The sequence below is a fragment of the Camelina sativa genome, chromosome 12 (genome assembly GCF_030686135.1).
Source record: "Camelina sativa cultivar CO46 ecotype springtype chromosome 12, ASM3068613v1".
Lineage (NCBI taxonomy): Eukaryota > Viridiplantae > Streptophyta > Magnoliopsida > Brassicales > Brassicaceae > Camelina > Camelina sativa.
In genome coordinates this window covers 34,508,888-34,526,453 of record NC_141891.1, presented here as the reverse complement: position 1 = coordinate 34,526,453, position 17,566 = coordinate 34,508,888, and positions in this window count along the sequence as shown.

Here is a 17,566-nt window from a genome sequence, read left to right as displayed (position 1 = left end):
CCTTGATCATTGTAAATGGTTGGGGCTGTTGCTTCTTCAACACATTGGACTTTATGGTTTGCATCATTACTGTAGAATTCCATATGAAAGTGCCAAAAGAGTTTTTGATGATGAAGCAATGGAGACGCATCTGTGGGGTCGGTCAGCATTTGGATCCCTTGTTGATGGCATAAAGTTGTTGAGGCCTACGGGGAAATCGTACACCCTTAGTGGGTTTACACCCGTGATACAGGCTTGGGCGTATGAGTCCATCATATGCTTTGGAGAACGGTTTGGGAATGCATCAACTGAAGATGGTGCCGTACTGTTGCTTCAATGGGGTGGAAACCATACACGTTCATCGCTGGAAACTGTAATTGCTGAAGAGATCAAAGCGCTTGGTGAGGTAAGGTTTTGATTGTGTTATGATAGATTGATAGTTACTGGCTGAGTTATTGTTTAAATGATGGCTGAGATATGGTTTATTAGTGGTTGAGTGATTGTTTAGTAATGACTGAGTTATGGTTTAGTATAGTAATTGCTGAGTTATGGTTTAGTGAAGGCTGAGTTATGTTTCAATGATGGCTGAGTTATGTTCTAAGATGCCTGAGTTATGGTTTAGTCATGGCTGAGTTATGGTTTAGTGTTGCCTGAGTTAAAACTTACTGATGGGTTTCATAATCTCTTATGTTACAGCTGCGTGTGATTAAAATGGTTATGAAGGAAAATGGCTGCGAGCTATTTCATTCGTGGCCAAAACAAGAAGACGACCCAACAATTGATCGCCTGATCGAAGACATACATATGGATACGTTTGTTAAAGGTTTTTGGGATGTTAAGGGGAGTGATAAGAAGAAAAAGAAAAAGAAAGCTGTAGCAGTTGTTGAGTCTGAATCTCCTCCCACAAAGAAGCGGAAAGTCAAGAAGATGTTGCACAGGAGAGGAAGAAGAAAGGAAAAAAGGTAAGTGAGGAGGAAGATGCTGGGGAAGATGTGTCGGTTAGAACTATCTTCGAATTGATCTCTAAGTTAAACTCAAGGTTTGATACCGTTGATACAAACATTGCAAATGTATCGACGAATCTGGATAAGAAGATTGGAGATAGAATAGAGAAGAAGATGGATGAAAGGATTGGTGCAAGGGTTTTCGGCTTTGAAACCAGGCTTGGATCTTTTGAGATGGACTTCAAACAGATGAAAGAGCACGTGCTTTCAATGGGTTTAGGGCAAACTGGTCAAAAGACGACTGACCAGATTCAGGAAAATAACCTGGGACAGGAACTACGGACATCAAAAAGTCCACCAGCAGTTTCAGAAAAATGCCAGAAAACTACTCTATCAACAATCCTCCAGTACTGTCTGATTTATCTTTAATTTATGGCTGATTTTTCAGAATATTTAGGCTGAGTTATCATAATTTTAATTGTCTTCGCTCTGATATACAGGAAAAGAAATCTGTTGATGGCAGTGGTTTGGATGGGATCAGTAAGAATCTGATGGATACATTTGATAATCCTAATGATTTCCTTCAGAAGTCTCCAGCTGCTAAGAAACCAGCTGATACGAAAACACGGCCTTCCACGAGGAGAAATGCCAAAGAGTTAGAGGCGGAAGAGAAGGCCAAAGAGTTAGAGGCGGCAGAGAAGGCCAAAGAGTTAGAGGCGGCAAAGAAGGCCAAAGAAGTAGCTGTGGCAAAGAAGGCCAAAGAAGTAGCTGCGTCAAAGAAGCCCAAAGACGTAGCTGCGGCAAAGAAGGCCAAAGAAGTAGCTGCGGAAAAGAAAGCCAAAGAAGTAGCTGCGGCTGGAGACATTCAGGAAAAGAAAAGATCCTACTGCTGTTAAGCCGTTGAAATTGGTACTACCTGGAGAAGCTGGTGCAGAAGCTGCTGAAAGCAGTATTTGTGATATTACAGACCAGTTTATTGCTGAAGCCAACTCACTTGAACCTGAATCTGACTATGATGAGGAGAAAATGATTAGGCTTGATAGAATTAAAGCTTTAAGGCTAGAGAGTGTTAAGCTGTCAGCGGATGGGAGTGAATTGAATACACAACAAGCTCATCCAAGCAGGATTTTCCCTTATATTGGAGACAACGGACTGACGTGCATGAGGAAGAACTGTTCACCTGGACCTGGAATAAATGATCCTATGGCACCTGTTGATCCGGTCAAGTTGCAGAAACTTTTGGAGTTCCTTAAGAGCGCCGAGTATGACCCTTTAGACCCTTTTTCTTAACAAGTTAATAACAGCTTGTTAACATTATATTAACTTGTGTTAATTTGTTTGTTAGGAATATTCTGTTAGGCAAAGGCGGAATTGAACGAAAGGACTAGCCAGTGAGGCCAGCAGAAAATGGTACCTATGGGTGGCTTACTGATGAAGTAAGTTTATCTTAATGTCTTAGTTATTGTTGTCGTTGTCTGACTTATATTACATTATGGCTGTGTTGTTGTTTACTACTCAGTTTTCTGTTGTACAGCACATGGGCGCGTTTATGAGACTCCTTAGGGTTAGGTACAAACGAGATCTCATCCCATTCCACAACAAACACATTGCGTTTATAGACCCGTGGTTCACCAGTATGATGGTTCTTGATCATATTCAGTTCCAGATTAAACCCAAACTGTTTAAATTAACTGGCAATAGTTATGAAGATTTAGTTAAAGTTTTGTTACCTTCAGATCAACTGACTAATTTGAAGTGGATTGAAGATGTGGATCACCTGTTTATTGGTCTACAAACTGGAGGCAATCACTGGGTGGCGCTGCACGTGGATCTGCTTAGGGCGCATATTGATTGCTATGATAGCATCGTGGGACAAGTAACCAAAGACAGTGAGAGTAAAATACTGAATGCTTGTAAGGCGTTTACGCGGATGATTCCAGCAATGATGAACGAGATCGTTCCTCATGAAATTCGTACATCTACTTTCAAACAGTTTACTTTCAGGTGGAGGTTAGGCTCCAAGGTCCCGCAAAACGTACAGGTTGGTGACTGTGGCGTGTAAGCTTTAAAGTTTATAGAATGTCTAGCGCTTGGTGCGTCTTTCGATGGAATCTGTGATCAAAATATCCAGGCTATACGTGTTAAAATGGCAGCAGAAATCTATGATGAGGAACATGATTTTATGAATCAGTTCACGTAAAAACATTTGTATTTCTTTTGGTAGGACTTGTACTTGGATATGTAAAAAAACATTTGGATTTCTTTTGGTAGGAATTGTACTTGGATATTGAAAAAAATTGGATTTCTTTTGGTAGGAATTGTACTTGGATAAGAATTCCTTTGTTTAGTATCTTTTCAATGTTACGTATGAGTTATGTACTTCACACGGCTGAGTTATAATTAAATATTAAATAAACATATATGTTATGGCTGAGTTATGTACTTCGTACGGCTGAGTTATCTACTTTGTACGACTGAGTTATGGCTGAGTTATGTACTTGGTACGGCTTCGTTTAGTCTTTCGTGCTGTGCCTCGACATTACAAAAAGTATTGTTGGAGAAACCCACACAATAATTTTGTGCCTGCTCAGATCCACACGCGTAATAAATTTATAAAGTTAGCTTTTTCACAATATATTATACAAAATAATTAAAAAATTGAACTCAAAATTCAAATAAATAAACTAAAAATTCCGACAAAGTGACTAAGTGATGGCTGAGTTATTGACTTACACGGCTGATTATGAAATATTTGTAAATTTACGTTATTATAAATCAACATTTAAATATACAATTGAAATATGAATATTACAATTATTATAACCAATAAAAAGTAATAATTATAGAGAAAGATTGATTTTTACACATTCTCACCAAGAATGTGTAAAACATACAACACATGACGTTTAGGGGTTAGGGTTGGGGTTGGGAATGGGGTTTAGGGTTTGAGATGTAGGGTTCAGATGAGTAACATTATTTGATTTTTGGTTTTGGTTCTAATGTGTTTGGCTTAAGGTGGTAATATGGATAAACTAATATTATTACCATTTGAATATTTTTTTAAAAAATCAAAATTTGTTTTGGTTATTTCCGGTTATGGGTTGGTTAGATTAATATATAACCATAAATAACTCAAAATATATTGTAATTAAGTAGATTAGCCTAATATAACCGAAAGTAAGCCGAATATATCTTAAATTAACCAAACATACCTATTCAAAAATACCAAATCGGAAAATTTATTTTATCGGTTCGGTTTGGTTTAGTCGGTTATTTAGTCATTCTAATTTGAGAGCTGGCTGAGATATCGTTTATGACGGCTGAGTTATAATTAATTATGACTGAGTTATTAAAATAGATTGATAAAACACCACAACATAGAAAGTTCATATCAATTCCAAATAAAAAATAAAATAACGGAGCTTGACTAATCTCACAGATACTTGTTCAAGCTCTCAAATTTCTTGTCCAGTGCGTCATATTTCTTTTTCATATTCAAGATCATTTCTTCTTGAATCTCGATGCGCTTCTTGGCTGCATCCAAGTCATGCTTCATCTCATTCTTTTCCTCCTGAATAAACCTAAACTCTTCGTGCACTGTATCAGTCCACCACTTCCTGAAACCGCAGCCTTGACCGGGACCCTTAGAAATAGTACATCATTCATATTACACTAAAAAAAAAAAATCAGAAGCAGAACACAAAACTCAAAGATAAGAGTATAAAAATCTTTACATCTGTGATGTCATACAGACAACTGAAATAACGTTCTTCTCTCATGCTAGGATCATTAGAAGTGGCAACGAGAAGCACCGCACCGCAATTACACCCGATTGGAACGCCCTTGTCACGCGTTCTGGATTTCACCGTACCTCATTTTCATATTTATTTCATAACGATTCAGCTCCTACAGTTCCACAAACACAATATTAAATTATTGCTTTGAGATTTCAGATAGTCTAGAGATCTACCTTAGCTATTGCTTCAGAAGCAGTTTTCTCATCAGCCCTAGAGTTGCCGTCGTAGATATCTCTCTGTACCATCATCTTGACTCGATCTCAATTACTAAAGCAATAAATCACAACAAATCCCATAATTTATACTAAAACAATATATCGAATGACGTCGTTTGACAGTAATATACGTGAAGGCTGAGTTGTGTTCTTTACACGACTGACTTAAGATAGTCAGTTAAAGAAACAACGATGTTATGTCTGAGTTATGCAACGGCCATAATAATAGTGTTACAGCTGAGTTATTCAACGGCCATATTAATTTATTATGTACCCGCTCGGGAATACAAAAAGTGTTGTTGGGGAGACACAAACAATAATTATGTTTCTTGTTATCATCCACACGCGTAATAATATATTTTAAACGATTTATTATTAAAAAGGAAATGAAAAATTTGAATTCAAATTTGTATTTTTATTTTTTATAAAAAAGGGTCCAGTAATTTGAGTAAGTAATGGTTGAGTTATTGACTTAAATGGCTGAGTTATGAGATATTTGTAAAATAAGACTATTATAACTCAAAATTTAAATTTAGAATGGAAAAATGAATATTACTATTATTATAACCAATAAAAAATAATAATTATAGACAAAGAGTGATTTTTACACATTCTGGTCAAAATGTGTCAAACATACCAAAACATGACGTTTAGAAGTTAGGTTTAGGGTTTGATATGTAGGGTTTAGATGAGTAACATTATTTGTTTTTAATATAACAGTTTGGTTTTGGATCTGATGTGTTTGGTTTAAGGTGGTAATATGGATATACTAATATGATTACCATTAGAATATTTTTTAAAAATTTTGAAATTAATTTTTGGTTTTTTCCGGTTATGGATCGGTTAGATGAATATATAACCATAAATAACCCAAAATATATGGTAATTAAGTAGATTAGCCTAATATAACAGAAATAAGTCGAATATAACCGAAACTAAGCAAACATACCAATACAAAAATACCAAATTGGGAAAATTTATTTTTTCGGTTCAGTTCGGTTTAGTTCGGTTAAGGGTTGGCTGAGATATCGTTTATGACGGCTGAGTTATCTTTCCAGAATCGACAATTTCTTTGTTTATTTCAATGAGAGGGAAAGTGAACAGCTAAAAACTGTTCACAAACTGCGAAAAAAAAACTCTCTGACCCTCTCGTCGGCGAAATCTCTCTCTCTCTCGACGGACCCTAATTCCGCCGGCGATAATCTGTCTTTCTCTACTCTCTCTTGCATGGATGCATGGTATTTTCTCGTGGTCGAAACGACAGCATGTGCAACTTTTTATTTCTAAATTTACAATATGCAAAGATGATCCATATTTCACTTGCACACGTACAGCATCAATCGTTTGTACCTCCATAAGTCTTGCTGCGGTGACACGGTCCTAGTAGGGAGTAGAACAAAAAAAAGCGTTTTAGGCTGAGTTATGAAAGCAATTACGGCTGAGTTATTGAAACAACAATGACTGAGTTATGAAAACTATAATGGTTATGGCTGAGATAAGGAAACAATTACGACTGAGATATGATAACTATTATGGCTGAGTTTTCAACATTGACGATAGACTTAAGTAAACTTACCTGTAACAGTTTCTCAACACCTCGAGTGAGCGTTGTTAGCTGCGATTTCGCATCCTCTCTCCGTTCAGAAAACCATCTGGTCATCATATTCCATATCGATTCTAGCAGTCGAACTATGGGAGGACTTCTAGCATTTGACAGTGCCTGGTTCATTGATTCTGCAATATTCGTTATCATTAAATTGTACCTTTCACCCGGAAAATGAACATGCGCCCACATTCGGACACCAGCTCGTTGGAGGTATCCATGTAGTTCGGGATGACGTGCTTCAATCTCATTGAAAGCCTCATTAAAATCAGTTAGCCTAAAACACCTTGCCGCTTTTTTCACCAGAGGGAACAAATGTTTTCCTTTGAACTTCACCAAGATGTTCTTATACAAATGGTAAGTGCAAATTCCATGCAAAGCCAACAGATACACTTGATCAATCGCTTTCCCTATTGACTTATGTCTGTCGGAGATTATCGCAAGATCCTTTTCGTCTGGAATGGCAACTTTGAGTTGTGTAAAGAACCAATGCCAAGACTCAGCATTTTTAGTGTCAACAAAAGCGAAAGCTAATGGGAAAATTTGAAAGTTACAATCCTGAGCTAGGGCTGTTAGAAGCGTCCCTTTGTAACTACCATGGAGAAACGTTCCGTCGACAACAACAACTTTGCGCATGAAAGCAACCCAGCAATACTCGCACCAAAAGCAATAAAAACATATATGAATCTATCTTCATCACCTATCTGAAGAAGTGTGACTGTACCCCGATTTTCCCTTCTTAACTTGTATATGTAAGAAGGCAACGCGCTAAAACTATCCTCAGGAGTTCCCTGATCGATCTGCCTTGCATTCAACAGCGTTCAATATGCCTTCCAATAACCCATCTGTTGACACCAACAAATTAATAAATCAGCCATAATATATAGATAACTCAGCCGATACATTCGAATAAATCAGCCGTAAATAATCAATAAATCAGCCATAACATGTACTCAGCCTATACATACCTATAAGTCAAACGTAAAGAATCAATAAGTAAATAACTATCAATAAGTCAGTCGAAACATAGTAATTACCTTTAGATTAAATTGCTTATTGAAAATGACTCTGACACTTTTAGGTTTAACTTCCGGACCAAGATCACCAAGATAGTCCTTGTAAAGACCTGCCAATACATCAGCAGTAGATTGGCGGGATCTAGTAGAACGTTTCGTCACAGAACATGTGTGTTCCGAAACGTATACACGAACATGAAAATCTGTGTCATCCCCTTGTACAGATGCACGAACTCTCCAAAGACATCCTTCAACCCAGCACCTAGAAACCAATTGTCTCGGATTTGATACTGGTATATTAAAATCGAATCCATCCCTAACCGAAATAAGTTTCACGTGATTCCTGAAATGCTTTTTGCTCCTGTATTGTTTTCCTACAGCAATTTTTAGCGTTGACACCTCAACCCTAATAGCCTCCAGATTCATCTTCGATCCGGCAAAGTTATCATCTTTATGAGCTTTCTTCTGAGGAGGCGGTGTAGGTGGTCTTCCCCTTTACTCTGAGGCTCTCCCAATACAGAAAACTTCTTGTCAACAGATGACTCACCATCAGACATCAAATCGGGTTAAAAATTCATTGTCTTCTTCTCCGTCAGATGCTACTTGGACAGCTTCTTCTTCTTCTTCTTCGTTTTCTTTTTCAACGATCTTACCATAATCAAAACAAGTTCCTTCAAATCCCCCACCGAACACTTCGTATGTAGATTCTACTTTCGAGTCACTGCTTGGCCGAATCATACTTCCTCTAGCTCCACTAGTTTCTGTAGACTCTTTCGCCGAAAACTCTTCACATAGACGTAGCTGATCGGTTTTCCATAGCTCCAAAAAACATTGCAACTGTCGATCATTGGAGACAAAAACTGGTGGATTATCATGCACCATATGTTGCAGTGCCCTGCTCGAGAACATGTAGCTCAGCTTTAGCTCATGGCTAAACGCGTCCAATCCGTAGTCTTCAAGAACAAGCTCCACAAACTTGTCGTGTGTTGTGCCTCCATCTATCTGCACAACTATACACCCTCTATCGTCGGTGTTAAATACATATCTCTGTGTCTTTATCCAATTACCGGACACAACTAGTACCGGAACTGGATCCATGAAAGATAATGAAGAAGAAGTAGAAGAACAAGGTGAAGAAGAAAGTGAAGGAGAGAGAGAACAAGTTGAATAAGAAGGAAAATAGTTCACTTATTAACCAGTTGAAGAACAAGAGTCGAACGACGTTTCGTATTTCCGGAGAAAAAAGATGATGACATGGAATGCTGACATGGATGATGCGTCCGACGTGGCAAGTCAGCCATCAAACAATTTATAACTCAGCCTAAATAAAACTCAGCCATCAAACAAATTATAACTGAGTCACAACATGAAAAACATTACAGTAATTAAAAAGCAAAAAAAAATGCTGCCAAATTCAGCCGCTTCATCGACTGAAAATATGTAACTCAGTCGTATAGTTTAATAAGTCAGCCGTAACTGAATAATATTCTAGTAATTAATCTTTTGCTACTAAGTCAGCCGTCAAATGGCTGAGTTGTACGATAAGTCAGCCTATCACGGCTGAGTTATAGTTTTTTACCATAACTCAGCCATAACAATATCTCATAATTCAGCCGTTTTTCATAACTCAGCCACTCGAAAAATGGTAACTCAGCCGTGTCGTAGTGATAACTCAGCCAAAATTTTGACAACTCAACCATCGGGTGAAAACTTAGCCGTAAGGACGGCTGAGTTAGAGCATAACTTAGCCAGATTTTAATAAGTCAGCCGTAACGCTTGGCTGAGTTATGCTCTAACTCAGCCGTCCGCTCTTACTCAAATCTTTTTTCGATAACTCAGTCGTAACATACCTATAACTCAGCTGTCTTTACCTCTGTAACGCGTTACGGCTGAGTTATGGTTACACATCAGCGATTTCTGACGTGGCATCTAACGTGGCAATGATATTTTTGTAATTACGTTTTTTTCGTTAACATAAAATAGGGGCACGCTGGGTATTTTGAAAATACCCGAAATATTCTAGTAATAAAAAAGTTTTTTATAGATTCTTGTAATATTACCTAAAATGTGTAAAATTTGAGTAAATCTCCCAAAAATTAAATTAGTACCAGTTTCAACTCTAGAGAAATTGAGACACGAATGCGATATGACTGTGAAAAAAATCTAGAAAATATGTTCATTATATTTCTCTCTATATATATATATATATATATATATATATATAATAGAGATCGACCTGCACTTACGTGCGGGGTTTTTTATTATTTTTTTATATATTTGTTTGTACTTTATTAAAAATAATGAGAGACCTATAATATTTAAATTTTGGCAAAAAAATAAATTAGTCTAACTTAATTTAACCTAAAGTCTTTCAGGTCTTAATTTTAGAAGTCCATTATATTTTTAGATGGATTGTATGTTGAAAATTATATGAGACTCATTCGTTGTAGTTGGTTGAAGTTCTGATTAAAAGAAAAAAAAAATGAAACGACAAAAATCAATTGGTATCTTCACTGGAGAAATCGACACCACCAAGTCAGATGATTCACTCGATAATAGTTCCATCAAATTTGATGTTTACACGCCGTCTTAGATATGATCCTTGTCATCTTCGCAAATATCGTCAATTAATTTGGATGTTCAGACGATAATATCCAAATTCATATCCGTCATCAATAAGACCTAATCTATAATACAACATGATGGAAATTTTTCAGATACATATGACTCATGACAAATTGGAATATGTTACATAATGTGTTTGGATAAAAAAGTTGAAACCACCCGACACGTTTTCTTTTATAAAATATAATAATAATAATAATAATAATAATAATAATAATAATAATAATAATAATAATAATAATAATAAATACTCTAAACTAGTGGTCACATATTCACTAGTCACCTAACCACAATCAAACCAAATAGCAGAAAATAATCAATACCAATATCCAATAGATATCCAATAATAAATAACCAATATTTAAAGCATAACCAATATCCAATAACTAAACAATAGGAAACAAAAAACCTTGCATCTTCCTCTAATCATTAACTATCTTCTACACTATATCATACATATGCATATGCATTACATTGAGACAAATATTTGACAAATATTCCAATTGTCCAATTCTCTAACAATTTTGTGTTGCACTGCCCTATCTTTGATTATAAGTCTTGGATTCATCTTTTTAATCATTAATAGTAATGTAATTAGTCTTTAGGGTTTAGGGTTTATGGTTTAGGGTTAGAGTTTAAAGTTGTCATTTGCGAGGGAATTGCTATGATTTGAGGAATTTGCGATGGATTTGCGACTAATTTGCTTTATATATAGCAAATCCGTCGCAAGCTTGTAGCAAATCTTGAATATCCAATTTATAAAAACCATCAAAATAATTTTGAAAGTTAGTAAAATTAACTTTCAAGTATATTATAAGGTCCAATGTCTCATCATACTCTTTTCTATCATCTTTTAAATCATCAATAGTAATGTATTTCAGAATAACTCACCTTATGAACACATTGAAATATATTTCAGAATAATTATATTAAGTTTTGTAATATTAATAAAAAAAAAATAATAATTTCCTAATTTTGCATTGGATTTGCTATAGCTTTCGCAAATCACTCGCATGTCCATAGCAATTTTGCTATGGATACTGTTTTCGCAAATGCGTCGCAATTTTACGGTTGATTTGCGAGGAAGGTGTCATTCCCTGCAAATTTGTCGTAAATGCCTCACAAATGAGCAGCGAATTTGCAACGACTGGCTTCCTCGCAATTTTGTGAGGGAATTGCGAGAGATTTTTGGGTTCTCGTACTTTCCTCGCAAATCCACCACAAATTTGCGAGAGCTGTAGTCCGTCGCAACTGTTCCTCGCAAAAAGCATGTTTTCTTGTAGTGATTAATCAAAAACATGAATCAATTCTATGCAATGCTTAAACTCATTTGGCTTGGAGATAAAGGTTTAGAGATAATGATGGTCTCTTTTTAGAGTGGGGCTTGTCAATATCAAGGTTCTCTCATGAAAATGGATTGAGCTTTAGAAGAATGCTAAAGGTAAGAACACTTAGACACATACAAGAACAAAACCTTGTCTACCCAAAGGTACCCAAAGTGTTTATCCTAGCAATCTAAACCCAAATGATCCTAGTGCTACCCTTTACTTCTTCTTTTCTCTTTCACCCTTTTCTCTTTTGGTTTTCAAGTCTTAGGAGAGGTTTCTTATTTGATCTTTCTAGTGGGATGGGGAATTCTTACTTATTTGCTATGGTTCTCTTTTCTTCTTATTCTTAAGACATACAAGCTTTTTGCATAGACTTTTCTTTTCTTTCTTTTCTTTTCTTTAGCTAGAACCAACTTCAACAATCTTATACTTCCCATCCTTTCACTAGACCTTTCTTAAACACAATCTCCTCTTAAAGACTCTACCCTTTTTCTTTCTCTTTTTCCTCTTTTCTTTTCAAAACAGCCAAGTCCCAAACCCAACAAGTGAACCACCTAATCCTATCTAGTTTGAAAAATGCAAACTAGAACTACACAAGGTTTTACTCTTGTCAGTTCAAACCTAACAATTTCTACCAAGCTCAATCCCAAAAATAGGCTTCACACACACAAGAATAAATATGGCTTGAAAGAAGGGTTGGTTAAGGGTAGGGGAACTGATTTTAAAGGTTTAATCTGCTACTTGGATCAACAAGAGTGGTAAAAAGGAGAAAGATGATCCAAGTATGTATATGGTATCCATGAGTTTAAAGCAATGCATACATTGATAATTATAAGTCAATATTAGGCTCTCATTAGTAGGAAATGGTTTCAAATCTCAACATGCTTCAATTTAGACCAAATGCAATGCAGGAATTCAAGGCTTGGTTCAATCTTATGCTTCTAACTACTAAACTAGCATTAAAGTACAATTAACTTGGGCATTGATCCTAGTCTAGTGAATACGCAAGCTAACAAGGAAATACTCATGATAGATCCCTAATGCAAATATTATACAATCCTACATGAAACATGCTAAACAAGATCCTAATATGCAATGCAAACTACATGAACACTCTTTTTTTATAAAGATTTTTTTCAAATTTTTAGGGTTTTTCTATGCCTTAGATGATTATGCAAAAATAATATGAGGATGCTAAAAATTTGAAATAAGAACACAAAACACAATGTCAAATGCTATCTCAAACCCTCCCCCAAACTTAAATCACACAGTCCCCTGTGTGAAAGAAATTTGTAAGAGGATTCAAGATTAAAAACAAAACACAACTATGAAATGCAATGATATTTACAAGTGAAGGTGATGGTGGTACCTTAGGGATTGTGGAAGAAGTTGTCCACATCCATCTGCATGCTGTCATAGGAGTAGTTGGGGTCTTGTTGGTGACTTGGAGATGGAGTTTGGGGCAGCTCGACGATGGCGATCGACCGTGACTCGGTCGAGTGAGTGTCCGAGTGGGGGGGGGTCGAGCTGGACCGCGTGTGTCAAAATGTTGACCTTGCTGCTGGCAAAACTGCTGGTAGAGAGCTGGATCCATGTAGTATTGAGGTGGGATGGGAGGGTAACTTGGATAACCTGGATAAGCAGCTGGAGGTGGGAAGCCATAGGGTGATCTAGGAAGGTGCTCGGTCGAGTACCTTGGTGGTGCTCGGTCGAGTGGGTGCTCGAGTGACCTGGTCGAGTGCCTCGAAGACTGATGTTCTCGGGTACTTGAGCTCCTCTTCCTCTGATTTGGCTCATACATTGAAGCCCTAGCTGGTTTCAAAGGATTTGCAACTCTTGAAAGTGCTCTAGTTGAGCTGCTTCTCCTCAAAGGGCTTGATGGTGAAGGTGAAGAATTCCCACTCTTCAAGTCAGCAACCTCCTTCTTTAAGCCCTTGATAGACTTAGCCATGTTGGTCATCTTCTTCTTCAGCTTATCAAACCTCTTCCCATGCCACTTGTTCCACTTTTGCAAAAGTGTCAACCTCTTGCTAGTCTCCCTCACTCCTCTACTATCCCTTGGGTTGGGCTCATAATCCTCAAAATAAAACTGCTCCTCCCCATCAGCCACTTGTGCATTCCCAGCTTCCTCAACTCTAGCTTGAACTACTCCATCAAATAAGTGCTCCTCAGCTGGCCAAAAGTCAATGTTGGCTCCTTCTTGAATGGTGGTGAGCTCTTGGCTAGGCAAGATCAATTGTTTCTTTCCAAGTGTAGGGAGCTCAAAATTGAAGATGTGATTTCCTTGATGCATCTCCTTGGGTAGGATGAGAGTAGAGGTGGGGTAGCTTGAGTCAATCCATCTTGGGGAGACCCTTTCTCCTCTAAGTGGGACCTTGGCAGCTTGTAGAATTGGAGTAATGATGCCTCCAATGGTTAGTGCTCCTCTTGAGCCTTTGTTCTCCAACTTGCCTACCCAACTTCTCAAATATATCATACGGTCTATGAGCACCATTGCAAGATCAGTCTCTACAGTGCTCCCAAGGATGATGGTCCCATCTCTTGCTTTGAGGATGATCCCATTGAGAGCCATATCAATCATCTTTAGCTCCCCCTCATTGATATTCCCAGTTTCCTTCCTTGCAAAGAAGGTGTTTGCAAGAGCTTTGTGGAAATACCTTAGGACTGGGCTCCTTATCCTTGAGCTCTTGGAATTGGAGGATGAATAGAGTTTGTTGTCCCCAATGGTTTCCCAAACTGAATAGAGCTCCTCTCTTGGTATCATCAAGCTCCTATTGCTCCCAACTTCAAAACCAACACATTGGCTATCTTCCTCATTGAAAGCTCATGCTTCTTTCCCTTGATTGTGAAGGAAATGTGACCAGCTCCAGCCTCAGCATCCTTCCTTGCATATGTATGCAACTTGACAGTGGCTAGGAACTCACAACTTTCTTCTTTGTAGCCCTCCATGCAAAGCCCCATGAACTTGGTTAAGTTACTTTTCTCAAAAAGAAACTCCACATCTTCATCAATGGCAAGCTTCTCCATAGTTTCCTTGTGAGGATATCTAGTCCCCAAGAACTCCATTCTCATGAAAGCATCATAAAGCTGCCTCTTTGACAACCCACAAGATTCTGCTTCCCCATCATCCTCTAACTCTTCCTCTTCACTTTCTTCCTCACTCTCATTTTCACTCTCCTCTTGCTCAGCCTCAACTGTTGGCCTCTTCCCTTTGGCCTTGTGTCACCTCATAAACTCATTGAGAGTTGGCTCCCTTTCCTCTTCACTTTCAGTCCTCTCAGGATCTTCCTCAACTGATTCTCTCCTTGGACTCAGCATCTGGCTCGACCGGCTGCTCGAACCACCACTCGGTCGAGTGCATGATCAAGTGGGGCGTCGAGTTGTCTTTCCAGCTTCTCTCCTTCTTTCAAGGCCAGCATCACGACGTTCCATGGAGCTTGCAGCGGTTTGTTGAGACTTCCTGGTGATCTTAGAAGACATTTTCAAAAGGAACTGAAAGGAATAGACTCAAAGCTCAAAGTTAATAGGTTAGTGACCCAAAAACTTGAAAGAACAAAGCTTGAGCAAAAGATGAACTTTGAGAGAGATTTTAAAACTTGAATTTAGTTGTATTTAGCAAATGAGAGAGTGTGAGAGGTATAGGATCGTGCAAGTCCTATTTAAAGAAGCTAAGGTGACAAGGAGACAAGGGTGGAGCGTCCATACCATTCAAATTTGAATTGGGAATCTTTGACTTGCTTTTGGCTGCCACTCGACTAGAACGTGGTCGAGCTCCCTTGACCAAAGTTTGAAAATTCAAAATTTTCTTCTTGGTCTTCCCTCCACTTGATCGTTCTAGCGATCTGAAGATCAAATGGGCCTTAGTTCCTTTCCAGCTCGGTCGAGTACCTCTCGTGGGCTGGCCGAGTGGGCTTGCGTTTCTCCTTCTCCAAGTCCAAATCTCTCCTTACCCAACTACATTCTCACTAAAAGGCCTGTCCAACACAAACATAAAAGAAAACACATCAAAACTACTAAGAAATTAAACCATATTTACAAAGGATACCTTAGGGACTTCCTCCCTAGTGAGCTTGTTTAGAGTCACTAAGCTTGACTTTGGTTTACTTCTTAGACTTGGTCTAGGTACCAAGGAGGTGATGAAATCCTCCCTGGAACCTCTTGGTCACTGTGAAGTTGATCCTTGATCACCTCACCCTTAGCACACAAACCATACTTCTTCTTGATTTTGAGCCTTGGTCTTGCTTTCCTCAAAGACCTCTTGTTCAGCTTAACTTGGAGATCCTCAACCATACTAGACAGCTCTTGAACTGACCTCTTAAGCTTTTCCACAGAATCTTCTTGAAGAGAGAGCTCAGCCTTTGGAGTTGCCTTATCACCTAAGACCTCTTGACCACCTTTATCTTTGATAGTAAAAGGCTGATCATCAATGGTAGGAAGGTTGGTTGGGTTATAGATATTGAACTTCATAACTATACCCTCAGCAATATTCAAGGTCACAAGACCTTCCTTGACATCAATGACTGCTCCAACAGTGGCTAAGAATGGCCTCCCAAGGATGATAGGATCTTCAGGTTCCTTGTCCATCTCCAATACCATAAAATCTGTATGAACCCTTGCCTTCCCTATCTTGAGTGGGACATTCTCCAACCTTCCAACTACTTCTCTGTTTGACCCATCAGCTAGGCATACATGGAGGTTGGTGTTGAAATCAGTTCTCCCAAGCTTTTGAGCTATGGAGTATGACATCACACTAGTTGAAGCTCCCAAGTCACAAAGCCATTGGTTGTAGTGGAGGTAACTGATTGTGCAAGGCAGATAGAATGGTCCTGGATCCTTAAGCTTAATTGGGATGATCACTCCTCCAAGGTTCTCAAGATCCTTCTCATCTTGAGCTTGAGCCTTCTTCTTTGACAAATCAAGCAAAAAATCTCTATAGAGAGGATAAGGTTCATACTGTTCCAAGGGAGGTCCTCTCTCCTCTTCTTGGTAAGCACTGATGATCTCTTGTTGCTTAGCCAACATCTCCTTTTTCTCAATTATTTCCCTTAATTCCTTGATCCTTTGTGCTTTGAAACGTCCTGGGAATGGTAGAGGTGGTTTGTAAGCAGGAGGAATGTACTTAGCAGGTTTAACAGCTCCTGATCCTTCAGCTCGATCGACCCCTCGATCAGGCACTCAGTCGAGTGCTTGCTCGAGTACTTGGTCGAGTGGAATGGCAGATTCAGATTTCTCTGCACAAACTTCACTCAAAGCTTCAATAACTGACCAATCCTCCCCATCTTGAACATCACTGTCCTCAGTGACTTCCTCATCAGAGATATGGATGGCCTTTGCAGTGAACTCCCTTGGATTTTGAACAGCTTTTCCAGGGAGTTGGTTGGGTTTAGGAGCAGAAGTAGAGGCAATGTTGCTCTCCATATACTTCACTCTAGAGTTGAGACCTTCAAACTTCATGTTAAGGTCATTATACTCGGATGTGAGCCTTTGATTCAATTCAGCAAACTGTTTGGCTTCCTCAATCTTTCATTGTGTTTGCCCAATCAACAACTGTTGCATCATAGCTCTTAGGTCTTGTTCTTGGCCTTGGTTAGTCTGAAACCCTGGTGAGGGACACAACAGAGGCTGGAATACTTGATGTTGTTGCTTGGGGACATAGTTTTGTTGCTGTTGAGGCTGTTGAGGTGGGTAGACCTGGTCTTGAGGGTTGGCTACATTTGTGCTTCTATAGGAGAGGTTGTTGTTCTTGAACTGGAACTGGAACCTCTTCTTCACCAATGAAGTGATTAGACTTTTGTTGGCTAAGAAGGATCTTGTCAAGCTTCTCATTGATCATCTTCAAGTCCTTCTTGTACTTGTCCTCTTGATCAGTTGATGATGACCTTATGGTTCTGTCATAGTCCTCATTATAGTTACCATCTGACTGAGCAAGATTCTCAACTAACTCCCAGCCTTCTTCCACATTCTTGTTGAGGAAGTTGCCATTAGAACCTGTGTCAAGAAGCATCCTGATCTTGGGAAGCACTCCTCTATACAATGTACTCAAGAGTGACTCATTGCTG